The sequence below is a fragment of the Camelus bactrianus genome, chromosome 1, assembly GCF_048773025.1.
Source record: "Camelus bactrianus isolate YW-2024 breed Bactrian camel chromosome 1, ASM4877302v1, whole genome shotgun sequence".
NCBI lineage: Eukaryota > Metazoa > Chordata > Mammalia > Artiodactyla > Camelidae > Camelus > Camelus bactrianus.
Genome location: NC_133539.1, coordinates 115,550,965 through 115,564,476, shown reverse-complemented (window position 1 = coordinate 115,564,476; position 13,512 = coordinate 115,550,965).

Below are 13,512 nucleotides of genomic sequence, written 5' to 3'. Positions count from 1 at the left end.
TCCCCTCCCAAGTTTACATGGCAGTGGGAAAAGGAATGGTAATGGTGCCTCGTGCCTGCATTCTCTTTGCTGTGGGCCTGAGGGTTTGTTGGTTGTGATCTTTATTCCTAAGAGGAATAAAAGACTCAAGGGACCCTTGCTAAGGTAATAGAGGTTTTCACTTAGAAGTGATCAGATCACAGAAACTCAGCAGTGGGTAAAGAGTTGTTTTTATTTCTTGAGTGTTTTCTGAGCTAGATTGATAGAGAAATGTAAAGAAAAATAACTGGCGATAAAAGTGACCTCCACGTTCACAAGATCCCATTTGCTGCCTCCCTAGAAGGTAGCAGAAAGGACACTGAGGCTGAAATGACCCCTAAAGAGGAGAGAGATTCTGGCCTGAAAGATAACAAGATTCCGTCCTCATTCAAGGCTGGTCACCAGTATAATATAGACACACACACGCACAAGCACTCCCATTAAATTTGAGATGAACAGTCAAGGAAGGCAAAGCTTAGCAAAGCCTCTGGCTCCTCCAATGGTCTAATGAATTGTAGCCCTTCTATCTTACATAGAAAAGGATGTTAGAAAGAAATCCCTGAAAGCTACACTGATTAATACTTAAACACCCAGCGTGGAAAATAAACCCACAGAGCAAGTTCAGTTTCCCAAGGACTCATCACTTTGGGACCCAACTTACCTACTGGACCATTTAAATGTAAAAATTTCTTTAAAAACCTATAAAACTAAGAACTAAAGATAAAGAATTGTAATCAATGGAAGAAAGCAATGGATATATTTTCAATATGAGTTTTTATAGGCTATGGTAACAAATATTTCCACATTGTGATATTAAAATATTCCATGGTCTTTTCTTGCAGAATTCTGTATCTTTTGGTGGATTGAATGCATCTGGGAACTAGACTCTGCTGCTCCTAACAGTTTGCTGTGCAATCTTAGCAAAAAAAAAAGCTTAACCCTACATTTCCTCTCTGAGAAAAAGCTCTATAGTCAATATCCTCTCTCACAAAGGATTATATAGAATTTGGTGAATGCGGATAGATAACCATATATAAAATAGAAACGTTACAGTGAGTCTTAGGACACATCTGGTGATGCTCTTTTAGAAATATTCTTCCTTTAAAGCAACTGGAAGGAAGAAAACTCTAATAGTAAAGAATATTTACTTTTTTACTCCTATTTTAAAATTCAAAATACAAAGAACGTTACAGGAAAATCCTGAAGAAAACACATAATTGTTTTTCCTTTTGGACAGATGGACACCATCCAAAAGTACAATTAATGGCCCTTCCCTCAGGCAAAAGAACCATCTGGTGAGAGCTTATTCATGAAGCTGTCTTGACGGCGGACATGGGCTAGGGGGCACTGTAGTTCAATATTAGAGTTTTTGGTCCTTTCGACTTCCTGTAGTTAGAAGATGTAAGCACTGAGTTGAATTTAAAACAGGAGATTTAAGACACTAAAGGACTGTCTTAATAATTAATAACACCCTTGAATTTGCTTGGCATTTTGCAGTCACAAGGTCTCTTCACTTATGTCATCTTTCTTACTCTCTAACACACTGAGATACAGAAAGATGCTCAGAGGCATTAGGCAACTTTCTCAGTGACGTCAGGAAATCTCAGTAAAGAACAACTGTCTTAACACTGACTTATATGTTGAATTTACCTTAAAGTCCCCAGCAGAGTTCTTTCTTTGAAGATATGCATGATAAATATCCTATTTATAATGGTTCAGGTAAAGGTCTTCCCCAATCAAATTATATCACTGCATGTTCCAGGAAAAGAAAAGAAAAAAAATATATATATATATATAGTCAGGAATATACAGGCAGAGAGCATTTGGTAATAGAACATTCCAATCGGACTATGCCTGAAACAGCAGCGTGTAGCTTCTGAAAGAAGAGGCGGACCAAGGAGCAACTGAGTGTTACATTCACACAATGGAATTCTGTTCTACCGAAAAAAGGACGGGGTCTGCTTTATTTAAACGTGTATGCCCCTCCCACCTCCAATTCAGGGTTATCTGGAATGTCAAGACCTCAGATACAACAGTTGCTTATTTCTGGACAGAAAACAAGGGATTTTTATTTTAGTTTGACACGTATTATTGTTTCTTCTAAAATTACTTTAGTTGTATATAAGATATTTTTCAAGGAAAAAAATGCGACTATTTTTATTTTGAAACAAAGTGACATCCAAATAAAGGCACAGCTGATGTTGGCTAGACATGGAGTTGTAGACATGCCAGCCGTGCCTGAGAGCTGCTGCCATATGTCACCTCTAGGAGTGGACCCAGCAGTTTCCAGGGAAGGACCTGGTTCACCCCCTGACTTTTATCTGTCTCTCAGAAGGTCTGAGAAGCTGAGAGATTCTAACGAGGAATCAGGCCACTGCTTGCCAGATAGAAATATACCTTTCACTCGTCAAACAAAGGATGCCCTAAAACCAGTAAAGCACTTGGAGTGAAAACATTATGGTAAGATGCAAATTGTTTCTCTGCTCAAAAGTCCGGAGAGCTGCCTGCCTGGAACCCTGTCTGCTTCAAGTGTCACTCAAAAGTTAATTAGAGTGTATCACTCATATGTGGAATCTAAAAAAAAAATAAAAAAGGAAAGAAAGAAAAAAGAAGACACTAATGAACTCATCTACAAACCAGAAATAAACTCACAGACATAGTAAAAAAAAATCTGATGGTAATGGGGAGAAAGGGGGTGGGAAGGGATAAATTTGGGAGTTTGAGATTTGCAAATGATAACCACTATGTATAAAAATAGATGAAAAACAAATTTATTCTATAGCTCAGGGAACTATTTTCAATATCTTGTAATAACCTTTAATGAAAATGAAAAAAAAAAAAAAGAGTTTATCAGTATAGTCATTCTCGCTTTCCCTTCTCACAGTTGCAGACTGCCTTTGTCCCTCCCCTGGCTTTTCCTAACCCCCTTCCCTCCCCTCTTAGTCTCTGTAGCTGTCATCACCATCTGACCCATTACCGTGAACATCTGTTTATTTTGCTCTCTCTTCACCGGAGTAGAATCTGCAGGAGGGCAGAGATTTTCGTTGCTGTTCACTGTTGTCGCCACCATCCTTCCGAGGGTATCTGACACTGGTTGCAACTCAATAAATATCTCTGAATGAATGAATGTCTGAATGAACAGAACTGAGTACAACCGTACTGTGTGTAAAACATCACACTTTTCCATGTGCCTGCCGTCCATTCTTTGAGGTGGATGGTGTTTTATGCAAAGTGTTTACGCAGATAGAACGTGGCCATGCTTCGCAGCAGCTGTTCGTAAATTCCACGCAGCACAGATGCCAGGTAGTACTGCAGACCGCAGTCGGAGAGCCTGCTTAGCCTCGCGTTCTCAGAGCTGAAAGCAGCAGGGATCCAGCCCTAACTCTGCACAGCCCGTTTGTGTCTTCCATGCCTTCCTCTGAGCCTCAGTCCATTTTCATCTCTTACTTACATCCCCTCGATAAAATCGTATCTGATGTTCCTGCCTCCAGGCTTGCCTGAGTCCAACCCATTCTCCATATTAGAGCCATTATTATCTTTTTAAGAGTCATTCGAGTCGTTCCCTTGGTTAATACTCTCCGTTGTCTCTCTGTGTCACCTGCCAGGGCGTGCAGGGCTCTTCACAACTAGAGCCCGGATCACACCTCAATTTATGAAAGTTTTATCCCTCACAAGTTCACTCCGGTCCAGCTGCAGACCCACAGTCCCCCTAAAGATGATATTCCTCTCACCTGCTCTCTTTAGCTGGGCGGTTCCTGTTCAAACTTTGGGTCTCTCTGTTCAAGCATTATTTCTGCTGAGGACACTTTCCTAACCTCAAGACTGAATGAGATAGTGCTCTCATTTTTTTTTTTTCATATAGCATATGGTCTAATTCCTACTCAAGCACTAAAACATAGTGTGCAAATTTCCCTTCACTTGTCTCTCCCAAATGAAAGAGGATGCTCTTTTTAAATTCTGTCTTCATGACTTAATACAAATCGGTATTTAATGAATGAATGAAGGGATCAGAACCTGATCACTCTGCACCTGGGCCAGAATTCCGTAGGCTATAGTGGAGTAAAGATGTTGTGGGATGCCTTAAAACTTCAAAGGTACCCCTTCTGGACACTCGGATGGACGATAGATGTACCTGTTGCTCAAATTCAGAAGCTGCTGAAAGAAATCAAGGAAAGCAACCCACAACTGACTACTGATAGTGATTCTCAAGATCCAAAAAAATAACAGACCTTCTTCATATGACTTCATTTTTGGAATCCCCAGGAGTGATTCATTCTCCAATGAAGTCATGGATCGTCAAGGTGATGGTGGACGTCCTTCTCTCAGTGATGTTAGCTGTTGGGCCAGCTGTTATTTTAGCCGTGGTTGTGACTCTGGCTTACATAAAACATACACATGTCACTTACATAAGACATACACATGTCACAACCCTGTTGTGGATGAAATGTCTATATCTCAGATATATACCAAGAAAAATAAAGGTGAAAGCACTCATGAAAAAAAATGAATCTGTTCATTCATCTCATATTTATTAAATAAATTTAGTATCTTTTGAATACTTTGCACCATGCATTTTGCTAGGTGCTGTCTCAGAGAGTTCGGAGGGCAATGGGGGACATGCCAGAGGGTTACCAGGAAAAGCAAGAGGGCCAGTGTGCTAGAACATAGTAAGTATTGGGAGTGAAGAAATAGTTGAAGTCAAATAGGTCACAAGGAGCTTAATACAGTAGGACTTTAACAGGTCATATCATAAGGATTTAGACTTTTATTCTGTCTTATGTAGAATGCTTTTGGAGTTAACATAACACATCCACTAGGGCTAATGCCTGGAGAATGGATAAAAAGGGACCAAAAGAAAATGCAAGGTGACCATCTAGGAAGCCTTTGTAGTAATCTAGGAAAGAGATGGTGGCTTGGACCAGGGTGGGAGCAGCGGAGATGGAAAATGTGGTTGGAGCTTATAAAGATGACAAAATGAGCCAATAGGATTTCTTGATGTGTTGGGTAAGTGATAGAAGAGAGAGAAAAAAAAAGAATAGATTACTGGAAATCTGGGGACCTAACAATTGGAAGATGGAATTTCCCCTAAGTGATGAGGAGAAGACTGTGGAAGAACATATCTGGGTCGGGGTTAGGAGGTAGCCAATTGGGACCATATTTAGTCTGAGATTCCTGTGTATTCTAGTGGAAATGTTCCATAGCAGTTTGGTTATGAGTCTGGAGTTCAGGGGAGATACTTGAACATCATATTTGAAGTCATCCTTTTATGGATGGTAATTAAACCCACGAGACCAGATGATACCTTCAAGGGAATATACATAGAAAAGAAAAATAAGGTCAACCCTGAGCCCTGGGACAAGTGCAAGAGACCAAGGATGTGAGTATCTGGTGGGTGAGTATTTGATGAAAGCACAACAGCCTGGTGAATGAATATTGGGTGACATATGGATGGCATTTGATGGAAGAACATTTATTTTAAGCCTGAGTTTGTCTCCATCTAGTATACCACAACCCAATGCCAAAAGCGTTTGAAAAGTGGAGAAGTAAGTAATTTGTCTATAGGAGAACAAATGACTTGTTCACCTGATATGTGCAGTGTTTTGATCAGAATTTTTAGATTGTGTAGACACAACTACAAACTCATAAATCATTTTTATTCCTAGATTCCCACTTGATGCTTCCAATGAAATGAAATGCCTAGGGACCGTAATCTGGAAAATTAATTGCTTAGAAGAAAAGAAATGATAATATTGTGATAAGAATGAAAATCCTATAAATACTATAAGACTCCCAAATTCTACCTGTCTGAGTTTCCCTGACTTTGGAGGCATCTAATAATTCCTTTCTGTATGTGGTCAGTTAACAGGGGCTTTTCCACAAGGTTTACTAACTGGCATTGAGGACCCTCTTAGAATTCTTACCTTGGCGTTGACTATGGCCTAAGCATGTTTATTCATTAAAAAAATAGCTCTCAAATACTCATCTGTCAGGCACTTTTCTAGGTCCTGAAGGCATACTGATGAAATTACAGAAATCTCTGTCTCCATGGTGCTGACCTCCTTGGGGTTTCCATAGTGTGACTTATCCAGTAGTATTTGGAACCTTTTCCACCTTTGTCTCATGCCGAGGAAAAAACTTAAAATGTCCTTCCCCTCATTCATTCATTGGTTGGAGTTGATTGCTTCTTTACCCCTAGGAGAACAGATGTAAAGGTGAACAGGGCATATCTACCATGTTCATGCTGTATCCAGTGCCTCAAAAATTGTCTACATAATGGGCAGCATGAGATAAATATCTGTTTTTATTGCATGTATTATTTATTAGAGTGAATAAATATCTCAAAAGTCTTCTACCTGACGCTCTGTCCTGATTCTGCTGAGACTGTGGTTATATTCTACCAGGACTGCCCTCTTCTGTTTCCCTGTATTTGTCTAGATAGTTGTATTCACCATCCAAACCTGCTCAGATACTTTGTTTTCTACGAAGTCTTCCCTGGGCTTATGTCTGACTCATGCGTTCCCCAAATGAGCTCCCAAACATTGTTTATTATAGTATTTATCACATTCCATCTCAATAATATGCCCAGTTATCAATATTCCCCAAGTAGAACGAAGGCTCTTTGGAGTCAAGGAAAAAAATCAATAAATAGTAATTCCTTGAGTTTTTTAACATACGTCGGAATATAGAAGAAATGCATGCCAAGGGCGTGGTATTTTGGGTTAATGATTGGAGTGTACCACTAACACCAGATGTTGTCCATGACTTAGGAAGCAGCTACCTTTGCTATGGTTGGAGACAAGTATCAGAATTACATGGACAAGGAGGAGACATCAAAAGCAATCTTAGGGTGGAGAGAGAATCCCAAAGCCCGGAGGAAGGGCCAACCAGGAACCAGAGGGCAGATCAACCATTAGGCAAAAGACAAATCAGAAATTCTGTGGGTGGAGCAGGTCAGGAAACCATTGTAGGAGCCAAGTATTACCAGAGTCCAGAAGAGTGTTTAGGCAGAGAAGGATCCAGGGAAAGTTAATCAACCCCCAGCTGCTCTTACGCGTGCCTTTTATTAGTGCGTTTGCCCTGACGGATTGATGGTCCTGACTCCCTTATAATGGAAGCATCACAAGATCCCTTTCTGAAGGCTCTCTGATTAGCTCCCTGTCATGCCTCCTTTTCCTTTTCTTTTTTCTCTCCAAAGCCCTTCTGGAACACGTTTATATTTTTATCTAGGTCAACTGGCCTCTTGCTTTCTATTTATGTAGATATTTTCTCCAAAAATCAATGGACTTCAAATCGTAAGTTTGGTGGTCCCAGACCACCTAGTTTGGTGCCACACTCATAGGAAGTCAAATTATTGTAACTATTCCCACCACTGGCAATAAAAAAAGTAATGAAGATCCTATATCACAAGGCACTGAACTCAAATATTTAAGCTACCATTCTGCTCCTCAAAGTACTCGGGGTCTTATTTAAGGAGGTGAAGCATACATACAAAAAAATAACTAAAAACAAAAGGAATATGAAATAAACAACAAATGAATAATCTAGGTCATGCTATGTAAGGGTTTGGTAAAAGATAAAATTAGGATGGTTTTGAGGTAAACCTGGGAAGCTTCAGGGAAGAGCTGTACTGAAGCTCAATCTTTGTTATTGGTTCAGATTGAAAAAATGCACGAAAAGTTGGCAAATGACATAAAGCAAGGGGTGGGTATGCCTGGGAGACAAAGAACAGATAAGGGTATTCAAGAGCAAGTTTCATGAAAGATTTTCATGCTACGTGAAGTTGGAGAGGAAAACACAGAGGCCATACTGGATGGGAGCTCACATCCCAGATTAAAGGTTTTGAATTTTATTTGACACGAGACACAGGAAGTGTTTGCTGAATGAATATATGAATGAACCTCAAAGAGTTTCCAAGGACAGAAACGTAATAATATGCCTCCAAAGATATTTGGGGACACAATACCATGAGTTAATGCATCTTGTGTAGCAGGTTGAAAGATCTTCTACACTCCAGAGGTTTTCAATTTTTCTTAAAATAAAATGCATTTATGGTTCCTGGGCAGCAATTTGAGAATCAGCCCTCCCTCCAACTCAGCCCCACAGCAAATGTGCTTGCAAACCAAATGGAAGAAGAAAACAACATCATATTGAATTTCTTCTTTTGCTTTAAAAAAAAAAAAGATCTTTCAAGATAAATTGAGTACAGCTGTAGTAAATTTGGCAGCTTTAGGTCATGGACGTTCCATTTTTATATACACTCTGATAATAACCATGAAGAGTGAGCAGAAAGAGAGTGCAGTGTGCCCCGACGTTGCAAGAATTCACAAAGTAATTGGAAGTGTTTCCAAGTGTGCATAATTCTGTGCCTCCAGTCAAATACAGTAGATGGAAATTTGTTTGGTTTCCTCTGTCAAAACGTCTACAACACATAAAGAGAATGTGTAACAAAGGGCAAACAAAATCTTACAGTTGCAACATTCTTTTAATTATATTGCAATTTCGATCTTGGCTTTGTTCAAACCTAATAATAATTCTAAGGGCTCATCTCTGATCCTTTTGGTGGATAAAATGACGGACTGTGATTTTCACCCTTGACTCAAAAGTGTCAGTTCTGGAAATCTACAGTATTTGTCACCATGAATACCAGTTAACTGCAGCAGTACCCAAAGGAACTCTCACAGCCACACGTGAATATGACTGGAGGAACTTAATTAATCTTGCTGTCACTTCCATGATGCTTTTCATTAATTTTGCTGCTATCTGATCAACTGGCCTTCTCCGTATTGGAAATGGCTACCCAGCGCCTCTTGGAAAAGCATTTTCAAAACGCTTTCAAAAGGTAAACAAAGAGTCAAAATGTAAACAAAGAGTCACCTTTGTGGTAGGGAGCTGAACGTGACTGCAACAACTCTAATACGGAGGGAACCCTCATATGTCACATGTCAGATGAGAAAATCACAGCAAACATAAATACTTACTCTGTCGCGCACTGAGAAACTGCTTTAAAATCTACACACAGAATGTGCACTTGAAATAAAAGGTCATGTTTTTCTTTACATTTTTTTCATGAATAGTGATGCTTCATGCATTACCATGAACTGTACTAACTACATATAGACTATCATTCACAAGAAATCTAGACTATTTCACTGACTACTGGTAAGGAGATTAGATGAAAGCTGGATATAACTGACAGTATAAAAGTGAGTGCTGATTCATTGATTATATTGGCCTCAATGAGACTCTCTGTGAGTCACATTTTTGAAAGATTGCTTTGATATATGTAAATTTTAGGTTTAATTTTACTTACATGTATTTTTGTGTGATTTTTAAAATGCTGATCATAGTTTAATTTACTAAAAAATTGGAATGATTTTATAAAACATCACCACGTTTTGACCATATGAAGGCAACTCACACCAGTGGGATGACCATGCAGAACTAAAAAAGGAAGTCACCAAGAGGAAACACCAGTAATGTGGCCTCTTGCTTCAGGTGTGGAACCAGCCTCCGAAATAGTCTCCAGGGATTCTTGTTTGCCAGGATTCACACTCTTTTGTAGTCCCTTCCCCTTTTGGATGGGACTGATCTGTGCCACTAATTGGATGGTGTTGAAATGATCAAGTGTACATTTCAAGATGAGGTCACAAAATGCAAAGTGGCTTTTGTTTCTCTCTCTGGGATCCTCTCCTGAAGGAGGGGGGGGGGTCTCCATGCTATGAGGACACTCAGTAAACCCTAGGAAGAGGTCCACTTGGCAAGGACCTGAGATTTCCAGACAACATCCAGCATCAACTTGCCACGCATGTGAGCAAGCCCATCTTGGCAGGGGACTCTTCAGCTTGGGTCAAGCTTTCAGATACCTGCAGCTACGACCAACATTTTTGACGAAACTCATGAAATACCCCAAGTCACAACCACTTGAGAAACTCCCAAATTCTTGATCCACAGCAAATGGAAGAGACGATAAACATTTAAGCTTTTTTTAAGCTTCTAAGTTTGGGATATCTATATATCTCTATGTATCTCTTTCAAAAAGACACATGCACCCCAGTGTTCATAGCTGCACTATTTACAGTAGTTAAGACATGGAAACAACCTAAATGTCTATCAACAGGTGACTGGATAAAGAAGCTGTGGTATATATATATACAATGGAATACTACTCCGCTGTTGCAAAGAATAAAATAATACCATTAACAGCAACATGGATGGACCTGCAGATTATCAGTCTAAGTGAAGTTAGCCAGAAAGAGAAAGAAAAATGATATCACTTATATGTGGAATCTTAAAAAAAAAAAAAAGGCAAATCAGCTTATTTACAAAACAGAAACAGACTCACATGCATAGAGAAGAAACTTACGGTTACCAGGGAGGGAAGCAGGTGGGAAGGGTTCAGTTGGGAGTTTGAGATTTGTAGATACTAACTAATACATATAAAATAGATAACAAGTTTATACTGTATAATACAGGGAACTATATTCAACATCTTGCAGTAGCTTATAGTGAAAAAGAATATGAAAATGAATATCTGTATGCTCATGTATGACTGAAGCATTATGCTGTACACCAGAAATTGTCACATTGTAAACTGACTATAGTTCAATAAAATATATATAAATACATAACTAATGCCTCATGGAACTGTATCGCCTAGTAGGAACAAGGAAACTTCTGTACAAGAGTAACTAAAATGATGGCAATGTGATCTACAGCTCAGATGAGATAGACACAGATATAGGACCTTGGAGAGGGATGTATCCCTTTGGGTCTTGGTTTCTTAATACATGAAATGATGCTGTGAAAATGAGTGAGGGTCCCCGGGGTGAGACTCTATGGAGAGAGGTGGGGAAAGTACCACAACTGCACAGGGTGAGCCAGATGTCTCCTCGCAGAGAGTGTCTGAGACCTTGGAGGATTGCACAGTGTGCATTAACTGTCAAAGGAGTGCCTTCTACCTAGCTTCAGCTGACCATAAGCCATGAGGGAGTTCGAACCTAACGTTGGTTGCCAGATTCTTCCATTTCTTCCTCCAGCTTTACTTTCCATGACTAAAATTTTACCCACTTGATAAGTACTTTCATGTAACTTCAATTGGAAGCCATGCAGTTTAGAAATGATGATTGAAACAGCATCTTCTTTTCCCCTTCATTTGCATGCCCTGACATCTTTAGGACTCCATCCAACGATCTCTGCCATTGTGTTCAACTTTTCCATCTATTCTTCCCTTCCAGCCCTCTCTCTACCCTTCCTTCTCTATGTCACCAATCTAACTTCTACCTTCACTGACCAACATACGTTCCTCTCTGCCTGGGATCACCCTCTCCCCTCAGTCTACTGGGTCCTTCCTCACATGTTCTAAACTTATTGAAATTTTGCTCATCCTTTATTGCTTTTTATTGTTTGGTTGGTTGGTTTGGGTTTGGGCTTACAGGAGAGATTTATCTGAAGAAATATCATGGCATATGAAAGCCACATAAACTCTTAATCTTTACTTCTGTGGTAGCAAATTTGATATAATGCATAATAAAAATACTTTTAAAATCCAGAATACACAAAGTACTGCACAGTTTGATCACTTCTAATTCATTGGTTGACCAACAAAGATGATCTTCCTCTAGGATAATTGCCATGGTCATAATTAGTGACCACCTTTCTTGGGCCTCAAGAGTATATCTTGTAGTAACCTAGAATGAAAAAGAACATGAAAAGGAATATATGTATGTGTATATATGACTGAAACATGATGCTGTGCACCAGAAATTGACACAATGTTGTAAATTGACTATCATTTTAAAAAAAAAAAAAAAAAGGAAAAAAAAGAGTCACGTTATTTATCCCTTGATAAAGTTACTAGGTGTGTCTTCCTGATTATAATGTGAAATCTCTTTTGGAAGAATTAATATGTCTCATTTATTTTATGGTCACTGAGCAGTTTTACAGGGCCTGCCTGCAAGGCCCCTCCCAGATCTCCCTAAAATGACAGTCTTTGCTCAGCTGCTGGGAGTGCTGTAGACAGAAGGCCTTCAACTGCCAGCCCCTTTAGGTACTGCCTCAGCTGCTGGGAGCTGCATTGCTAAGGTTTCTGCCCCCGCCGTGGTGGACCACATCAATGATCAATGTGGAAAATAAAAGGCCTGGCCACTGTAGACCAATTTGGGACCATTTGGTCAAGTTGGACCATTTAAGCTTTACAGCACCTAAAGTTGCCTTTGGACCTGCATCACAGCTCAACTTCTTTCCCTCCCCAGTCCCTTTCCTCTTGTCCCGGCCACAGTGCCACCCCAGAGTGCTCCCAAATAATATCCTGCATGCTAACCATCCTTATCTGTTTCCCAGATCCCATCCTGTGACACTGCCATGGAGGAGGAACTCAGTAAATACTTGGTGGCATAAAGTTAGGTCCCAAATACCTATAGGCAAGCAAGACTAATTTCCCAAAGGACAGAGAACGCTTACTCTCCAAGAAATTGCTGGATAATTGAGAAAGAAAGCCCACCTTTCCTCTAGAGACTTGTTGATCTGGGAATGAATGTGAAGAAAGGAAAGCCCAGAATTTAAATGGATGCTCTGGTCCATGTACTCTGAGTAACAGTGATGGCTCAGAGCTGTCAGGTCTGTGGGGGGATATTCAATCATGACGTTCTCCTCTTTCTCTTCAGCAAAGGTAATCACTCAGCATTTTATCTTTTCTAGAAGGTGTCATTACTTTGAAAAGACAATAAGAGTCTCACAAGGGTTTCTATGTAGTGGAAATTTTTCTCTTCATCTTCAAGGAAAAACAAACAAACAAAAAACAGAGGAGAAAAAGACCCTAATGAATTTGAGCATGATGAAATGTAATAACTTTCAGGAACTTCCATAACTTTGAAGTATACAATTTCTTGGGGAATCCTTTTAAATTGAGCCATTTATCATATTCTTTAGTATCTAAACTATATCTCACATGTCTTTTAAAATTGCATGGCTTTAGTTAAATAACCAGACCATTCTTTCTGGAAGGGAAGAAACAAAAACAAAAACAAAAAAATAATTCACCTTAGAAAAACCTGTGAGGCAGAAATGTGTGTGGAGAGTCAATCTTAAAGAAACTGCCAACAACAAGGCCCTGTTGGCCTCTGATGGGAGGAAAAGTGGGCAGCCAGGGAGGTTAGAGAATGTGACATCTAAGTTGAAGAGTGCGGATGATTTCAAATTAGATAAAAATAAAGGACAGGTGTCCCAGTCATTGTTAACAGCATGTTCAAAGGCCCAGAAGGGAGAGGAGCCTGAGGACAGAGCTAAGAGAGGAATGAGGAAAGGCAGGTGGCACGGAGGCAGTCGTGAATCCGCAACAAGAATTTGGAAACTCACAAAGGGTTTACTCAGGGATGTGATGGACCGTATGGTTATGAACTAGAATTGTTAACTACTAAGTATTCCGTGGACATCAAGCACTCATACCACCATGTGATCGAGATAAGTATACACAGTAAGGCTGCAAATCTCCGGCAT